Genomic DNA, 20,416 nt, shown 5'->3' with positions numbered 1-20,416 from the left:
GCCTCACATGAACTGACACTTGTCAATTAGCTCAGTGAGATAGAGTGTTGTCCTTCATGCCAGAAACTGTGAGTTCAAGTCTCAGCTGATGCAAAATGCACATAAGAATGCCACCTTTCTTTTCATCTTCCTATTCTCTACTTGTTGCTCAGAATTGCCTAAACTTGCCTGGCCCCGACCATTGCTGCACAGCAGCTATAATGTTTATTATATTTTAGTCTGCTGTGTTCATTTTGTCCCTATTGTTCCTCCATAGTCTTGTCAGCTTGTTTGTCCTCACACCTGCCCTGCATTGTCTCATTAGCCCCGCCCCTGTGTTGCATGTCTTTGTTGTGTCTTGGCCAATCATCTGTCCCCTCCAGGCCTTTGTCCTGCCCTTTTCTTAGCAGGTGTGTCAGTCAGTTCAGTTTAAGTTCATATTCCTCTGCTTGTTGCTTAGAATTGCTTAAAACTGCCCGGACCCGACCCATCGCTGCACAGCAGCTATAATTTTCTTCTTTATTCCATGATGGGTCACCTAGCTAGGCCTAGCTGTTTTTGCCAAGGTTCAAGGTAGCTTTATGATCCCCAAGGGGCAATTTGGCTCACATCCAGCAGTAAAAAATATATTACAAACAAAGCCATAAATACAACAAATACCAACATAAATGACATACAACAAGGTGGCATTTACAAGGCTGATAAGAGCAGGAATAAATGACCTTTTAAATGTATTTCTTGTGCATCATGGCAGAGTGTATCTGTGCCCTGATGGTACAGGCATGCATTCTGACCACAAGGGATGGTGTGGGCTTTTTTCAGGGACCTGAGCTGACACACGCCATGGAGCTCCTTCAAGTGTGTGTCAGCAATTTGGCTGCACACCTTCACTATAGCTTGCAGACGCTTTTTCTGCTTAACAGAGAGTAACCTGTGCCAACAGATAAAAGAGAAGGTAAGATCAGATTCAGTAAAGCAAGAGTAAAACATTTTCATAAAAACAGCGTTGAAATTAAAACTGCAAATAAAAGTGCATGATGTGCTTTTTCACACACAGCATCAACCTGCAGCTCAAAGCACAGTTTGGTGTTGTTTACAGTACCAAGGGATTTGTACTGCTGCACCAGGTCAGCTGCCTGATTGTCCATCACAACAGGTGGGATGACAGTGGGATCTTTTCGAAAACCAATACACATCTGTTTTGTGTTTTCCACATTAATGTTTAAAAAGGATGATTTACACCAGTCCTGAAAATCACTCCCTACAGTACCATTAGATTAATTAGGAAATCAGGACAGGATCTTTGCTAAGTGTCTGGTTTAAATAAGCTATCAGTGATAGTAAAAGGTTAGCCAACCCTGATTTTTAAATTTGTTTAACTTGCCAAACTTAAACAAGGCCAGTCAATCTAGCCCAAAAAACAAAACAAAAAAAAATTGCAAAAGAAATGTCTCATAGTTTTTAATGGTCCTAATACCCTCCTGAATCATATACTAAAATATACGGAACATTTTTTTTTTTTTTTTTTTTTTTTTTTTGAGACTAAAGCCCAAACTAGAGAAAATTGAGTAGAAATTGAGTAGTAAATTGAGTGGAATTGGGGAAAATTTTCAGTTAATAGCTATCACTATGAAACTTCTCCAGCTGATTAGTGACATCATACCAAAGAAAAAAATGTATTGCAAGTTTTTGAGATTTTATGTTTATTTTATTGCCAATTCAGAGCTTGATAGAGCAGGAGGGCTGCATATCACTTACCGGCTCTGATTAAACGGCATGTGTGAAAGCATATTTATACTGAAAGGTCACAAAAGGAGTTGAAGGAGGTGTATACACAGGAACTTCAATAAATTATAGCCTCTGGCTGTAGGCTTACCTTCCAAGCAGGACAGGACACTCCTCTGTGTTGGTGACAATCCTACAAGGTAGCTGTCCCCCTCTGGAATTATTGTAAACAAAGATACTTCACTAATAATTGATGCGCTCATCAGTTTTGAAAATGGTATCAGATGTTCCTTGGCTTGCCCCCGTGGTGTTGATATTTTTCCTACATGCATTTCAGGCTTCACATCACATGGTGTAAGCAAATGTCAGTGGTGGATGTTCTGCTGTATTTCATATGATGTAAACATGTCATATAGTACACGTGTGGCAGGGCAGATATGGCAGTGTATAATAACTAAGGTCACATGATGCGGAAGAATTTCCTGATATGTGACATCCAGCATAAGCCACACCCACTTCCGGACTTCTATTCAAATACAGGTACTTTGATACAGATACAGATCACAGCATCTCTGCTCACCCTGACTATGTGAGTGTTACAGACTGTGCAAGAGAAAAGTGTTTATATGCCACATTTATCTATTTGATATGGCAGTAAGTCTGTCAGCATAACCTGATTTCTCCTGATTATTCTTAATTGGGTTTCTCATCATTATTCTAACCCAATTATTCCAGTTACATGCATTAATACAAAACGAGGTTACTTGATTAACCGGGTTAAGAGAGAAACGTTGCTTTGCTTGGTGAATAATAGTCACTGACAGCTGCCTTGAAACTGACAGTTAATAGTAGATGTGAAAAGAAAGGGGCAAAACAGGATGTCATCTTTGGCTTAACTGACACCAGTAGACTGCAGGCTGTACACCCCGCCACAGTTATAAATAAAATAGCGAGAGAATAAATAATTAAGATTAAATAAATAAATAAATATAGAACTGTACATGGGAAAAGAATTTTTAAAAAATGAAATGTGGGAATTTAAAGGGAAAGAAAGAAAGGAATGAAATGGAAATAAATGTGGAAATATGAAGAGGAATAAAATAAATAAAACAATCCATTTACCAAATTAAACAGATGAAGAGTGACCAGATGGTTTTATGAATCAAAACTAATATGATTGACAATATGATGACGTGCACTGGGCCAGGCTAAAGTTGCTGGAGCAACAGTGTGTTTGCCTTTTTGAACTGAGCTGCTGCTTTGGAGGATTTTTTTTTTTTTCCATATTATTGCTGTTGTGGCTGATAAATTCGAGTAGCCCATAACTGTTAAAGTTAGACCAAGTTAAATCACCATATCATCCAAACTTTATTACACGTTTCATTAAACTTTTATTATATTTTTCCACAAGTAACAACCACTGTTCTGTATGGTAGAATTTTCTAATTTGACTGCAGGGCGCTGCCAAAGAATAAGAGCAGGTCAGACGTTTTGTAATGATTCTGTATGTTAGTACATATTTCTACAGACAACACTCGATATAGCTGACTCCAGTCCAGTTCCTGGGCCTCACCGTGTATCTCTGAGTCAAGGCACTGTCAACATCACATCGATGAACTCCATCTGATTACACTACAGTGCTCAGTTGTCTTGGTACATGTTTTGCAGTGAGACATGGCTGACGAGGCAGTCAGATGTTCAGAATTGAAGTGATTCGAGCTGTTGAATGACAGTACGCACTTGCTATTTTAAATAGTAGTTCTACCATGCCCAAACAGTTTTGAATGGAAAATGCTGTGGACAGTGGTATTCTGAATTCTGTTTCTAACAATTTAATCCTTAAATTTAATTTAAGGAGGCGCAATCACATGGCTCCTGACCGGAGAGTGAGAAAGAGCACGCAGAGCTTGAGGGGACCATCAGGCAGGTACATGGGAGGGTGGTAATGACTTTGTTTGAAGTTTGCCCTTTTCAGGCTAGAGCAACAGAATGTCTCTCTCAGAATGTCTGTCCACGTCCCTGTGATCATGTGAGATCAGCTGGATGTGCCAGGTTAGCACTCCCGTTCACTGTTCACCACAAGTCTTCCCGTTCTCTCTCGTGCTTAATGGCCAACTTACAAATGAATGAAAATGAAACTGAGTGGCTCATAGAGATTTTAGTCTGGTTTTATTACCAGTCACAAACTGCTTGGAATTAATGAGTGGACCACAGCCAGTTAACTGAAATTTTGTGCCCAGCAGGATAAGCAGTGATAGAGAAATATTTTAAAAATAGGGTCCAATTGTTAGTATGGGTGCAGCTGTAGCAGACCTAGCCCTTGCTGAGGGTGCCATCCAATCAGAGGACACCAGGGAAGAACATGGGGTGAAAATCAAAATTAACGTGTGTCTGTGTGTGTGTGTGTGTGTGTGTGTGTGTGTGTGTGTGTGTGTGTGTGTGTCTTATTCATTCATTCATTCATTTATCATTCATTTATTGTCTATATATTGTTATAGCTCGGGTTGTACTTTAGGTGCCACTCAAAAACAAAACTCTCTTGCCTTTTCTTGAATTGACGAGGATATATTTTACAGTGTTTTGGCTGACTCGAGTATCCAGCTGTATTTATTTGAGCCAGAGTAAATGACCAAAGAAATGCAGTGGAGAGGAGTCGAGGCTTCAGCTGCATTGGGTTGCATTCAGACAGCAACCAACCAACATGTAACAATTAGAGAATGTTATATTCATTCATTGCTTTATTCCCACGATCGCTGCTCCCTCTCTTCATTCACTCTGCTCTCTCTCTTTCTCTCCCTCACTATCATTCAGCTCTTTCTCTTTTTCTCTCATCAAGGCATGTTAGTTGTAGCAAAACCAGTATAAATACAATGTTGTTGTTGTTTTTTTTTTTTTTTTAAAGACAACATTCTAATTTTTTGTACACAGAGCCAGGTGAGCAAAATGAGAAATACGTCCTCCTGGCATGGCTCTGCAAGCAGGAGAACACAGATCCTTCTGTTAATATAGCACACAGTGAGGAATTTGTTGCTTTATTGACTACATTTACCATAAACACTGATTGGAAATCCACATAAACACTGGCAAAATTTTCTTTTAATGTGTTTGATTAGAGATTTTAATCTATTCTGATAAATAATGGCTGGATCCACATCCCACATCCCATTCTGTAGGATGCACCAGTGGAACTGCCGTCTAGCGGTTATCAAGTGGCAGCTGCCTCCATAGGCACCATGCAGCTAGCTCTGAATGAGCCTACACTAAATACCACTGGAGGCTGAATGACAAGACTGGGTTCAAAGGTTAACACCGTCCCATCCACGCTAGTGAATTATGAATAGGGATGCAGCAGGAAGAGGCAAAAGTTCTACATAAAAGATGCATCACAGCATTGCTTTGTGTCAATGTGGGTATGACATTCTTCTTGAGGGGAAAAAAAGAGGGAGGATTAGAGAACAAGAAGAGCGAGAACAAAATCAGAGAGAGCGATGCAGGGAGGAGGGAAAGGAGGTTTGTGTCTGTGTTTTTTGAAGGAGGTAAAGATCAAGTGAGGATAAATGAGTGGGAGTCAGGAAACAGCCTCAAAAGAAGTCTCCAGGTAGTATGGGTTAAAGGGAGGCGAGAGGGGAGCAGGGTAAGTGTAAAACACTGAGAACATGGTGTGGCAAATTGGAGGTAGACAGGGAGAACCAGAATGAATTATGAAGGAAGGGAGGGAGGAGACATACTTAACATGAGTGAAGGGAAATGAATGAGCATGAGATTTAGTGTGAAGGTACATTGAGACGGTGGTTTTGGGGAACGGAGGCAAAGAAAAAGGAAGGATGAAAATGAGGACAAGGAATTGCAGTATGGAGGTATTTCGGGAGGCAGAGAGATTGTGTGGGGTTAGAGGAAACAGATGAAGGGATGAGGAAGGAGGGATGCAAATGAAGTGACTGAAGTGTGAAGGAACACTGTAGGCTTTGACTCATCAGGGGTTTTGATGGCCAGTGCTGATATTTTTGTGCTGAAACTGTGAAGAATTTATATTTTATAATGATATTCTGTATCTTACATTTTTAATGGGTTGGTAAACTGAAATCTGCAATTTTTCTTCACAGTTCTTTCTTCATTTTTTTTTTTAATTAAATATCTTTTTATCATTTTGATTAGGTGTAGATACCGCTGATTAAAAAGTTACCAGAAAGAGTGGTGTGATCCAATCAGAACAACACCTCAGTTTTTCATTACTGCCACCCCCATTTGATTGACTGTTCAGCTGCACCTTCCATCCTGCGCTAGCTTCAACAAATTCTAGCCTATTATCGTCTGTCAGCACGTCAGCACGACACACTGAGGATTATTTCAAAAGACAAGAAGTGAGGGCAGCCAAGTCTTCCATCTAAATCTGGAGCTTTAGCGAGTGAGTGTGGACATGGACTTTCTCACATCAACTCAAACACTACAAGCCTCCAAAATGTTTGCAGTTTTTAGCTGTACAACAGTGTTACCTAGGAAAACATTTGCGATCATATTGTTGCAGTGCCAGTTCCAATCATTTTCAATACTTGGTTGGTCTCACCAGCATGATGACAATAATGTTATTGTAGAGAATGCAGCCCCTAATGAAGCTCCTTTATTTCAGATATTGACTTTCAGATAATCTGGAATCTTGGTAGATGGTGAAGATAGTATTTAAGAATAATACTGAATAAGAAAAATCGTAATTATTAATAAGCCACAGAATTTATGTCTTGGTATGGTAAAAGAAAAATCACATACTATCTATTTGTTTATTCATTTTCACTTATTCGTTAATTAACTTTACCTACAAGGGTCATGCCGGGCTGGAACTTATCCAAGGAAGCACTCTGGGAAAGGCAAGGAAACACCCTGGATAGGTTGTGAAATGAGATCTGAAATCCAGTCAGTTCAAATTTTTACACAACTATGTTTTAAAAAGTTTGACAGCTCTGACACTGTTGAATATGATCATGTGTTGATCTCTGTTGGCAATGAAAGACCAGTATCAGGCTGATATAACATCAGACGTATACAGTGGTATAACGCTAATACATAGTTGTAGTAAAGGGGATGTAGTGAAAGAGAAGTCATGAGAAAAAGACTGATGTAAAGATGAAGAGAAAAATAATCAGCACAACAATGGAGGGGAGACTTTGACCCCCTAAAAATAAATTCTGGTTTATGGTAAGAATCTGTTCCCATCAAGGCTAGCACAAGCCAGGTTCTTATGGTAAGTGTGCATGAATTGTTACCAATTGCAATGCTCTGATGAAAGGATCCCATGTGGTTCTGCTTTGTTGAATGGTTCTGTTTGTTTCTATGCATGAATCTCCACTTAGAGAGCAGCAGCCTACAGTACCATGCTTAATCATTTCTCTGTTATGTTGGAGGTGAGGAAACCTCAGCCACCCTGTCTGATTCTGAAAAGCCTCTGGTCTGCTAACTGTGCATATGAAGGCAGACTACCACCTAGTGTTCACAGAGAGAAGGAGGCACGGGCGGCAGGACACAGGGCTTTTGGGTACAAGTACAGAGTAATTTGGTTACCACATGTTTTGGCCCATGGTCCAAAGACAAATTTATACTCAGCCTCAGAATTACAAGACGCTGGTCAGCAAGCTGATAAAATAATAGATATTACAGAAATATTAATTCAATTTTTGAATATATGTGATCTGTTGAATTATTATATGCAGTGTTACATGTGATTAAAAATGAGTTGCAGTTTGTGTTTCTCTGTCCCTTATATGACCTGAGAACCCCATTGTATAATAAAATATAAATATATAAAAAAAATAGAAATAAAAAAAAAAAATAGGGACACTGAGGTGGTTTGGTCTGATGTGTTATATGAAGATAGAATGGTCATTCAAAAATGAAACTTTGATCTGTAAAGCTTGGAAAAGGAAGTAAAATAGACTGTTAATTATGAAAGCCCTTAGTTCTTATTATATCTATTGAAGGTACTCACATGATTATTGTGTGTTACGACATTGGTGAGTATGGATATGCTCATGTAATATGATGTGTTTTATTTATTGTGGATACCGACATATATGATGTCATATTGCATTCATGTTTGCATTGGTTTATTAGTGTTCATATTGTGAGACATAAAAGAGACATAAAATTAGATTTATGAAGTAATTAAGGCATGCATTTATTAATTCATTTAGTAATTCATTCATTGGGTATGCCTATCCCTGCAGCCACACGTACAAATAAATATGTTAAATGAATTAAATAAATAAATATTTTTCAAATTCCCAGGAGTGTGAATACACTCTTCATTAAGTGGATATCCTGTATGCAAATAGATGTGTTACAAGGGAGAAAATTTCAAACTTCAACTCTCAAACATGTAACATAACTTAAAAAAATAAAAAATAAAAATCGCAATATACTGTAGATTGGGGGGAAGTAATGAAAAAGTAGTTATGAACAGGAGTATGAATAAGTAAAAAAAAAAAAAAAAAAAAAAAGTATATATTTTTTTTTGCTGACATTTAACATAATCTCCAACAGCACTTGCTTTCATCATGTCATAAATAGCACCCATTCTCAAATAAAATTTGTGTGGAAGTGTGGAAAATGTGCAGTAGTTTGACATTGGAGTAGTGCAGTTGTGGTGGTGAATGGACACATTTACTGATAACTCTCACAACTGTAGGACGCTTCCCAACTGAAGTTTTCATTTTCATTCAAATTTACCCTGCCTTAAAGTGATTTCTGACCACTAGAGGGTGTTGAGAGCTCAAACTCCATTTGTGCAGTCAGCCCTGCTTCCACGTTCATGGTAGCTTGGTTGTACAAAATATAAAAGTTTCATTTCACTCTTTAAAGGCTCCTGTTGAAGTACTTGGATTATTTTGTCTCTGCCCTCCAATTCAAAAATGTGTTGAAGCTGCAGACTTTCAGCTACAAGGTAAACAAACACCTGCTTTGAATGACCTTTTTCTGTGGCTGCAGTGGTGAATGCAGTGGCAGAGGCACTCTCACAGCTCACCTGTAATTTGGATATGTGGGAATGCGAGGGCACTGGTTTTATACTGTAGAAGGGGGAGTGATAGGATCTACATACCAGGCAGGAATTTGACAAAAAAGACAGAAAAAGGGTGAAAAACAGCAAACTGCTGCTTTTTTGTTTGATTTTTTTTTTTTTTTTTTTTTTTTTTTTTTTTTGTATTGTGCAGGTTGAACCTCAGCCAATTTATTTTAGTTACCTGACGTAGACCATAACTAAAGTCTGACATTCTCATTATTAAATGCTGTTTGGCTTAACACTGTCTTCAGTTAATGAGGATAAATCAAAAATCATTTATTTAACCCGAACCCCAGCTCTACCACTTCAAAAGGAACCTGGGCCATGTACTTCTCTGTTAAATCATGTGCCGAAAACCTTAGTGTGAACCCTGTCCTGGTGTCTCAACACTGACTCCCCATCCATTACAAGATTCACTTCAAAATCATTGTTTTTAAGGCTTGGCATGGTGTTGCTCCCAGGTTTATTTCTGACCTTCTGACACAGTGCTACCAGGATCCTCAAATCCTCTTATCATGGACTCAGAGTGGTCCCACAGCCCCTGTTCACACAAATGGGTCAAAGAATGTTTGCTATGGAGCAGTCTTCCCCAGAGCATCAGGGCAGCTGAATCAGTTGAAATTTTACAAATTCATCCTAAAATGTGTTCACTCACTAACTTTTCACAGTGTGATTTTTTTTTTTTTTTTTTTTTTTTTTGCTCTATATTCTTTTTTTGTTGTGCTTTTAGCAATGTTCTTATTCCCTTACATCTTAAAGCATCTTACATCTTAAAGGTCTATTTAAACAAGGCTTTAATAGACCTGTCATAGTGGAATGAATGGAAATCAATGGCTGGATACATGAGTTTTGAAATACAATGAAAAGGTGAAGTACAGTATATGCATTTTGTAGATACTACACTAAACATGCCAAATCACTGTGATGGTCCTTTAACCTTAAACCAAAGTGGTTAGAACACAGTGATTACACACATAGCTGCAGTACAAGCCATGGGTAAAGAGCACTTTTGTAAGATACAAGAATGCTGTGTGAGCCAAGTTGCCCAAGCTTTCTTTTGTTTGCAACAGCAAATACAGAAATCTAAACTGAAGGAATACAGCAGGTAGATGAATGAATACATGCTAATGAGACAAAGCAGCACGGTTATACAGAGAGCACTAGCCTACTATGCGGAAGAACACGTATCATATAACAATTTGTGTGTAAAAACGTAAAGGCAGTAAGGGGGTTCCTTCTCTGCTCTTCTGTCTGGATCCTGCTCTAATTAAAACCTATGAGCCATGAAATTAGCAGCAGTAGGAATCTATCCTGCCGATTAGAAGGAGAGACAGAAATGTTAAGACAGTGTAACAAGGTATTAAAGGGGATATTGCGCAGTTTTCTTGTGGCTGTGTCACAGACACACAGGTGTAATGTATTGTAGAGGGTAGGAAATTAGGTTCATAAGAATAGAACCTTCTCAACAAAACAACTAGTATAATAGACTTTCTTCTTATGGGCGATTTGCACAACAAAGGATAATGGACGTTCTATTGACCGTAGGAAATGGCCCTTCCACGTAGCTAGTAAGTGCTGATCTTTTTCTGGTCAACTGGAAAGAATTAAGCTGCGGTCATAATCTTGCACACAGTGGAAATAACTGTGATTGAGCTGTCCATAATAAAGCCTCCAGTGTCCTTGTCCTTTTTGCTCCACAGGTATGCACTTCAAAAATAGCTTGTATTTGCAGAGAATAGTACTGTGGAATACGTAGTTCTGTGGATCTGAACAATCTATGCCAGTTATGCAAAAATGGAGGGGTTAAATTCAGTGTACTGTTTTTTAACAGACTGATAGATTTGCACAACAGATAGCAGCAAAAAAAAATAACCTATAAAATGCTGATTATACTCAATTCAATTTCTATGTGTGGCACCTAAATTGAAAGTGGAAATATATTATTGTTACTCTAATTCAATTATTGGCTTTGTTTAGAGTGGACCAACCAGTGGGTGCTGGCTCATAGTTTTGAAAAAAACATTACTTTAAATGATGTTTTTGATTGTGACTAGTGTTCACCATTATTGGTGAAACACCTATGTTGACATAGACTATTGCCGTCTCTCTGATCTCAGTGCAACAGAGATCGACTGAGCAACAGAATTTCCTTGGTTTTCTGCATTCTGGGTCTCAGGATTGTGTATTGCCTTACAGTCAGGTATTGTATGCCTCAGGAAGAACATCCGACAGGAGCGTAAAGTGATATCAGATGGATGGAGAGCTCACAACTGCCTGCAGGATGAAGGTCACAATCACAAAACAGTCAACCATTAAAGGCTTTTTGCTGATCCCATTACTGATGCACATACACAAAATTTGGAGGGGTGGAGAATTTGAGGGCTTAGGACCATCCTCACATAAAATATGTTGAAAGATCACTTAGATGTTACTGAGTTGCCTCATATCAAGAACAAATACCTGCTGTAAAATATATGTGTAGCACATGCCACTCCAAAGAAGGTGATCTATGAATTGTATGTAACCAGTAAGGCCCACAGCAGTCTCAGCTCTGCCCTCACTGCTGCTTGCTAAGAGCTGTGCAGGTGTAATCACCCCAGAGAAAACCGTGACAGTGACTGAAGATAGGAAAGCAAAGGGACATCGCTCTGAAGGTTTTCAAATTGTCACTCGCAACTCAACACACAATGACGGCGTCAAATCCGGAGTGACAGAAGTGCATCAGAGCAGCTGAGCAGAATCCATGCTGCTGCTGCTGCTGCCAGCAGAGCGGCTTGACGGACAACACAGAGAACAACAGACGCTGAAATAAACTGTCTGCTGGTACTTAGGAGGGAAACTTCTGTACATTTCTCATGCCCCCATGTTGGAACGCCATGTCTCCAGTGTACATAGTTACTGATGCCTACACCATAGCAACCCGTGCTAATGTAATGGCTGGTGTTGTGTGGCCTCTCAAGTCCGATTTGATCACTTGCAAATAACAGTGTGGACAGTCTGTCGTCAAAGATGTGATTTGAGAAACAAATCTGATTTGCCTGCAGTCTGAACCAGACCTTCAATACATGCAACCACAGTTAACACAAGCAGAAACAAGTGGCAAGGGGAGACACAGGGAACCAACGCAGGGAAACACAGGAGGCGGGACTGGCAGACTGGATTAACAGGACACAAGTGACAACACTGCAGGAGGGTACTATGACTGAAACACTAGACCTGACAGGCCTTATGTTCATATGAATGGGCAAGTGCAGTTGGGAAGTAATTGTCTATCTGTGTATTCTATGTATTTTGTGTGTATTTGTGCCGTATAAAATAAACATAAAAACAATATTCTGTTCTACATAAACAGGCACTGATGTGTCGAAGGCAAATTTCCTTCAGGACAATAAAGGATGTCTAATCTAATCCAATGTAATTGTTCATAAACTTGGGAAAGGTACATATGAAATTGAAATTTGTGAGGATCATAAACAACATTTTTGAGGAGCATCAAATATCAGGGGATGAAATCCTTCAGGTATTCTGATTAGTCATTCAGTGGCATGAGAGAAATGGTTACAACACTGCAAAAACGCAAAATCTTACCAAGATTATTTGTCTTATTTCAAGTCAAAATTTCTCATTACACTTAAAATAAGACATGAAGTAAATTGTTTTTAGACAATTGTCTCTTGTTTCAAGTGAAAATTTGCTTGTTTCACTGGCAAAATTTGTTTCTTGTTTCTAGCTAATTTTCACTTATTTCAAGTGAATTTTCACTTTTTCCACTGGCAAATTTTGCCAATGAAACAAGCAAATTTTCACTTGAAACAAGTGAAAATTGTCTAAAAACAAGTTACTTCTGAGCTGATCATGTCTTATTTTAAGTGTAATGAGATATTTTGACTAGTAATAAGACATTTTTGACTCGAAATAAGACAAATAATCTTAGTAAGATTTTGAGTTTTTGCAGTGAAACAGCAGCAAAATGCCCTCCAGGGGTTTTTCCAGATAGCCTTAACCATCATTAAAAAAAAAAAAAAAAAAAAAAATCTGAAAATGTGTCTCTCACTCTATAAACAGACTCTCAAAATATTGGATTGGAAGTCATGACAATATCACCAGTATATACTTTCTGGATACAGCATGTTGAATTTTGACAATCTCATTATAAATTAAGATGTGCAGTTGTTTTTTAAGATCATAGACAATGTTGCACCATCACAACACAGTAGGACTTTCATTCAACTCTGCTCAGTCGCAAGCAGAGGCTCAAGGTCCACCACTAGAGGGCAGTGTAGCACTCCCAAGTGGCACACCACCTTTGCACTATCTGTCTTGTCATGCAAAGCTATAAAGGGATGTAGTGAGTTCTTGTCTCATTTAAAAGTCTGTGCAGACTTTCAGACTTTCTCTTGTGAAGTAAAAAAAAAAAAAAAAAGTCAAGATTCTTCAAAATCTAACTTGTTCTCATTAATTCATGTGGGTTTTAGTGTGTGTGTGTGTGTGTGTGTGTGTGTGTGTGTGAGCGAGAGAGAGAGAGAGAGAGAGTAGGCTATATTTAGTAGAAGGGGAAGGGAGAGATGGGGTTTGGGGAGGTTATTTTGTTGGTGTCTTATTGTACACCTATGATGTTATTGTTTATTTTTTGCTTTTATGTTGTATGTTTTCGCTGTACTTTGTGATTTTATGTTGTTTTTAACATCTAGCTGCCTGAGGACTGCAGATGAAAATGATCGTTTTCTTAATCTGGTACAAAGCATTCGTTCTTTGAGTTTAATGTATTTTGTTCCTCGTCCCTGATGAAATAGATCTGTAACCCAACCACAAATTGATTTCTTTTTTCGCTTAAATGCATGTGGTTTACTACAAAAAAAAAAAAAAAATGGGCTTTTTCAAAACTTTGACCTGTCTCTGTCCTTAAAAATAGGCAACTGGACACCATGACATGGACAACTTGACAGAGAGAGAGAGAAAAGCTTTCAGTCCTGACGGAATGTCAGTAAAGTCAGCCTGCAGCAGAGGGTGCCATGCTATACTTTATGTGTAAGATGTATATATGACAATGTGCCATTAAACCACTAGATGGAGCCTGAATCCAAATGAAGAGGGCCTCAAACTTTTTTTTTTTGATTGTTTATTGTTGTTGTTGTTCAGTTTCATCAAATGTTCTACACAGCTGTGCTGATCTATAGATCCAAGACAGTAATCTGACTATTTTATCAAACTCATGATATTTTCCCAGTTGATATAAATAAATAGAGTGCTAATTGGCCTACTGTGACAAATAGGACAAAAATGTTAATCAGATTAATCAGAGAAAGGTTGATGAATTAGGATATCATTTTGACCCAGCTCTTGGTTATCTGTTCTATTCTATTCTGTTCTGTTCTGTTCTGTTCTGTTCTGTTCTGTTCTGTTCTGTTCTGTTCTGTTCTGTTCTGTTCTGTTCTGTTCTGTTCTGCAGACAGATTTTATCCTTGGAGATTTGCAGTCCAGTCCAGGCGTCTTGTGATGTTTTAAGCTGTTTGTGTTTGCTGCACTATCTCAGAGTCAATATTGGCACTGTAAACACGTTCAGAAGGAGAACGATCTTTCCTTCAGTTTGACCTTTAGTATTGGGCATAACCAAGACCAAACTGAAATGTCAAGTGCTTTCGGTACTGAAATAGAACGGTTTAACGCCACAACAGTGTGTATATATGAGTTAATGTCATGTTTAACACATCTATGAAGCTGTTCATGGAATGTTTTCACACAGGTCTCAACTGGAAAAGGAATGTTTGATTCTACTTTGACTATAATGTAAGTCAAGTTACACATGCAATGACAAAACTGGGCAGTCCCAAAATATGTTTGCATCGGAAATGCACAGTTTGTAAAAGATTCTCTTATTTAAAAAAATAAAATAAAATAAAATAAAAATTGAAAATAAATAAATAAACATTAGGAAAATGTGTGCTGTATTTATGCAGATATACATTTTGGATATGAAAACAATAGGACCATCTCCCTAATTCTGAACTGATCCCCTTTTTGCATGATCAGTGTCTTACCAGAATCAGAATTGAGGTAGACAGGGTGGTTGTATTAGTGGGGATGGAGTTCACTCTTCTCTGCTGTTGTCAAACTTTGTGTTTCATACTGATAAGACAGCCTTGTGCAGCTTGAAAGGGATAGTTCACCCATTTTGAAAAATGTGATATTATGTCACTCCCTCCCAGCTGTTCTGTAGCACAGTAGTGGTGCTATCTTCCTCTCATTGTTACTGAGTGCTGGATACTGGCTGGATGCTCCAAATGCTAACTGTTAGCCTCCTGCCACTGAGAATGTTTAACATCCCTTTAAAAATATCACTTTCAGAAACTAAAATGCACATATGACTGCTGTGTGCACACAAATGATAATTTTGCCCAAATTATTGTGTGCATACAGCTGTATTCTCCCTGTTATCGACGTTTGGAAAGATTCAGTAGCTTCTGCTCTCCCTATATGACTCCAGAGCAGCAGTAGCCACCACAGAGACGAAGTAGATCGCTTGAGTTTGCTATTGTGTTTTCACTGAGGACATGTACGTATGTTGGAGGTTAACAATACCAACTTTCTCCACAGTACTCAAATCAGACACTTTTAATGCCATTTTGCACTGTAAAAAATATGCTACACAAGTTATTAAGGTGGATATTTTTAAAAATGTTAGCTGGTGGGAAGTCCACCCCCAGCATCCAGCCAGTGTCCAGCACTCAGTAACAATGAGAGCAAGATAGCACCACTACTGTCCTACAGAACAGCTGTAGGGGAAGAGAAATAATATGACATTTTTCAAAATGGGTGAACTGCCCCTTTAAAAATCTCTCTTCTATTTTCTTGTCACTCAATTTCAAGGAAATTGCTAATGTATTTTGTGTATTTTAGCCAGCTCATCAGAATCCGGACTAAATGTGATTTATGTATATGCAAATTTCAAGGATTAAATCAAAGCAGACGGGATAACAGCACTTTTTCACACTTTGACAGAAAAGGGTCAAATGCCTCACACTCAAATGCACTGGCGGTGCGGCAAAGCAGGCAGCCTCTGTAACCAGCAGTACATCTTATCAGGGTGGGCTTTGTATTCCATTCACACTGTAATCTACAGTGGCTGGCCTGAATACACAACACCAGGTCTATCACCAGCATGCACGCCATGCTTGGCAAAGGTAAGTGTGTGTGTGTGTCTTTGGGTACGTGTAAATATGTATATGTGGATGTTGGTGTGTTCACTGAAACAATAAAAGTTTTGCTAACATTGAGATTCTTAATAAGTATTGTGCATAGATTTTATTTGTGTTATTTTATGTTTCTGTGCATTAAGTCCTAACAGAGCACTTTAAACCATGCAAAACTATATGGTCAGCTGGACAGTGGGGACAGTGTCTGTGTGACACCTTAATCTATCATCATAACTCTTTCCATAGTATCACAGATATTTCACAGTGGGGAAAATGTCACTTCAAAACACAAACATTTCAAATCAACATAACATAACATAGGTCTATGTTGTAAATCATTTAACATGGCCAGTGATATTAGCAGCTTTTCACAGTTAAGTTTCATGTTCATTGCATATTGCAAATGACATATGGCGCTTTTCCACTAGTACCTACTCGGCTTGACTCAGCTCGACTCTACTTGGTTTGTAAGCTTTTCCATTAGATGGTAGTACCTGGTAGCAGGTACTATTTAAGTACCTACTCAGCCGGGGTTCCAAGCGAGCTGAGTCAAGCTGAGTCGAGCCGAAAATGTGACGTAAATGGCGTGAAGGCCACTGATTGGACAAGGAGTGACGACACATGAGAGCAACTCGTCCATGAAAACCAAACCCGGCATTTAAAAAAAAAAAAAAAAAAAAAAAAAAACGGCAACAGCAACCGTGAAACGCCTTGCTATGACGACTCCACCCACAATGAGGTGGTACTCAGTTGTAATGGAAAACCACTGAAACCGTGTTGAGGCGAGTAGAATCGAGCCGAGTCGAGCCGAGTAGGTGCTAGTGGAAAACCGCCAATAGAGACTCATAAAGTCTATTGTATGTGGTTCACATTTCACTGATATCATACACGTTTCACAATGGGAAAAAAGTCATTCCAATAAATAGATAATTTCACTATGTACTTTAGATTGCTACGAATATGCCTGCATATATCTCTGTGTTACCTCTTGATTGTATTTCTCTAGACTTGACTTGACTTGGTCTTAGTAGTCTTTCACAATGGGAAAACTTATTTTCAGTACACAAGGATATCAATATACACTATAAAAACACTATCACTATGGCCTTTACATAGGCTCACCGTTTTTCTCTGTAACTGCGTGCACAGCAGTCTGACCATGGGTTGTGGGTGTGGGTGTGCATGCGTGCATTTCATAGCATTCGCTGGGTTTTATCTTGCATCACTGTCACAGTGAAACAATGACACCAACAGCGTCTGAAAGGCCTCTGTGCACTGAATAGATCTTGCCACTACATGGAAGGTGTACATGCAATACAACATTTTCATTTTCTATCAGAAAAGATAACAAACAGTTACTTCCTGTCTGTTGTGATGTGGCTCACAATCAGAGTATGGCAGGCTGACTCCTTCACTCAACTTCCTTTTTTCTGCCTTTTCCAGTCCCCAAATCACATTTGGAACCTAGCTGATTGCAGAAAGGATACACAGTACAACAGAAACAAATCCTTGCTATGAGGTTTGCCGAAAGCAATCTGGAAATACATCTACACACAGGGAGACACACACACACACACAAACACACGCACACACACACACACACACACACACACATACTGTGAGGGAAAACACACACATACATTTCCTAAAAACAGTATAGAAAACCAATACCTCAATACCCCTGGGTATATCACTCCATTCCTAACATTTTAGCCACTTGCCAAGTATATAAAAAACAATGGTATGTTTATATTCCTTTTTTTTTTTTTTTTTTTTTTTTAAATTTTGGTTCAATTTTCCAGTAAAATCTTTCAGGAAGTTTTTTGTACCGTCTTGGTAAAAAAATATAACTTTGGCCAACATGTTTGCAACTGTAAAAAGGCCTGCTATGGTTAGAATTTATCTTTGTTTATTAACTATCACATAATTATTAATCAATAAGAAATACTATAAATGATATTATCTGAACAATAACTAATGTATTTTAAAAAAAAAAACACCATATAGCCATTGTGTCATAATGGATAGACAGAGATGGCAGGAATGGTTTTGGCATCACTTAGTTAGCAGGTTTACTACCTCTGTTAAAAATTATATGCTGCAGATATTACATATTAGATAACATTTGATTAACAAATATTAGGGTGAACAGTTTTTGAACAGTTTTGTCCCTGATCTTTGTAATACTTAAAAAATAATCCATAATATATGATTTATAAAACATCAACAAAAACATAATAACTGATTTTATTTATTTATTTTATTTAACCTTTATTTAACCAGGAAATCCCTTGAGATTAAAATCTATTTTTCGAGGGAGACCTGGCCAAGAAGAGCACACTGTTACAGAGTTGCAAAAATTCTACAATAAAACATGTTAAGAACAGACAAAGGACAACAGACACATACAACAAAATCCAGCTTAGGAGTAGCAACTGCACTCTTCAGTAAGACAGTTTTTTATCAGAGCTTTGAACTCTCCCAGGGAGACCAAATCATTAAGCTGTAATGTGTTCTGAAGATTGTTCCATGACCATGGCGCAAAATAAGAGAAAGCTGCTGATTTGTGAAAAAGCTGCACATAATGGAAGAAAAAGGGAAAAGAGAGTCATAGTTACTCTCAACATTTACCTGTCATGCCCCTGGTACACCCGGAATCATCGCACTAGTACTCCATGACCTCCATTCACCTAAGACCCCACTGACCACCAACCAGCCAGCCAGCCACCCTCCAACTGTCCAGTCCAGTCACCTAGCTCTCACCCTGACCCTGAGCCCCCTGTGACCACCAGCCAGCCCGCAGGACACCCACCCTCCCTCCAGCCATCTTGGACATCGAAGCATTGATATGAGTAAAGCAGATTTGGGGATGGCTCATTCACTGGGCCCAGCCATTGCTGTGGATGGGCCTATTTGGTCACTATTATAAAAGTTGCAACAGTTTTTGTTATTGTAGCTGGTAAATAGTTAATGTTACTGATAACAGTTAAGTGGCTTGTGAAGCATCAGCACACACTTTTTTACCCCATCATAACTAGAAGGTACTCAGTAGAACTCAGGCCCCCGCCAAGGTCACAGCTGGAAACCACAGCACTGCTTGTGTCTAGCCCCGTCCCCTTTAGGCAATACTGTTGTCATAGGACACACACCTTTTGGCCAGTCAGAGGGGAAAGTTGGCCATTGCTGCCTTGACCCAAGACCATCCTACCTGGGTTTTTGTTATGCCACATGGGTTGGTTTTGAAACTCCTACCCTGGTTGTTCTAAGCCGCACCCACTGCCGAGCCCTGGTGGCCAGTTGGCACCAAAAGTCAGCTGACAGACAGACAGACAGACAGACATGCAGATGGGTAGAGGTGGCCACATAACCCCCTGCCAGAGGTTTCTCCTCTTTGGCAGTAGTAGAAAAACAGTCTTTCAAAGATGGTCGAGTGGACAGCACTCAGTAAAGTGTATACCTCGACCAACACTATGTAATTGTGAAGAAACTCCAGTTCCACACGTTGGATATTCACCAAAATGTAATCATGCCCACCACATCCTCTTTGGCCAATCAGTGTGAAAAGCTGATCAGTACTTCCTTGCTACATGACTAAACTTCCTGCCAAGTTTCATGCAAAACCCATTCAGAACTTTTAGAGATATCCTGCTAGCAAAATACAAACAGGGAAATAAAATGGGGGAAAACATAACCCATTTCCAATGCCATTGTCAGAGATAATAAGTCAAATTCATGAGTCATACAACGATGCAACACCTCTGTGCTCTTAACTGTATACAGTCACTATGTGCTTTCACAGCATTTATTTATTTTTATTTATTTATTTATTTATTTATTTTGTTGTTTGTTTGTTTGTTTGTTTGTTTGTTTGTTTGTTTTTGTTCCAGACATCTAACAAACTAGCAAGCACAATGAATCTAAAATACAAATGATAGCAAATTTAGAAGTTCTCAAGAATCCCATTAAGTAACCAAGTCACATCGGTGGAAGCTATGGGAGTCTTTGGCCATAACACACTCCAGGTCCATATGAGGCCTATACAAACATCTGGCTGGCATTAAATGTATTCACATGAGCAAACCAGATGCCATTAACCCTAAAGAGGGCCACAGATTCCACACAGTGATTGATGGGGTTGTTCCTTTGTTTCCGAAGGTATTTTTTAAACAAGGGTCAGTAAAGAATCGTGGTAATTACTGTCATTTCCTGATGGCCAGCAGAGCAGCTATGCTGTGTGAAAATGTCCACTGAGAGAAAGTGAATAATTTAACTTTGATATATTTATTTTATTTATCTATTCATCTATTACTGCTTTAACATGTTTCTTTTTTTAAATTAGGGTTATAGTTTGAGTCCTATTTTTATTGTAAAATACTTGACAAGAAAATACAATGGTAAGAGGAGAAGAAATTTTTACGTGTACGTTACGTGGTTGGTGTGTGAGTATTTTGATGAGAAACAAGGGATACAG

General features: G+C 38.7%; 1 long non-coding RNA gene across 1 annotated transcript; it reads right to left on the bottom strand.

The window, feature by feature from the left end:
- Nucleotides 1-314: 314 nt before the first annotated feature.
- On the bottom strand, nt 315-18,655 carry LOC115375293 (uncharacterized). Its single transcript, XR_003929699.1, has 3 exons — nt 18,643-18,655; nt 8,266-8,270; nt 315-422 (listed from the first exon to the last, which is right to left on the bottom strand). It is a non-coding gene; the product is annotated as an uncharacterized LOC115375293 (long non-coding RNA).
- Nucleotides 18,656-20,416: the final 1,761 nt, after the last annotated feature.

Source organism: Myripristis murdjan, chromosome 17 (genome assembly GCF_902150065.1).
Source record: "Myripristis murdjan chromosome 17, fMyrMur1.1, whole genome shotgun sequence".
In the NCBI taxonomy this organism is placed as follows: domain Eukaryota; kingdom Metazoa; phylum Chordata; class Actinopteri; order Holocentriformes; family Holocentridae; genus Myripristis; species Myripristis murdjan.
This window is presented reverse-complemented; position numbering and strand designations above follow the sequence as displayed.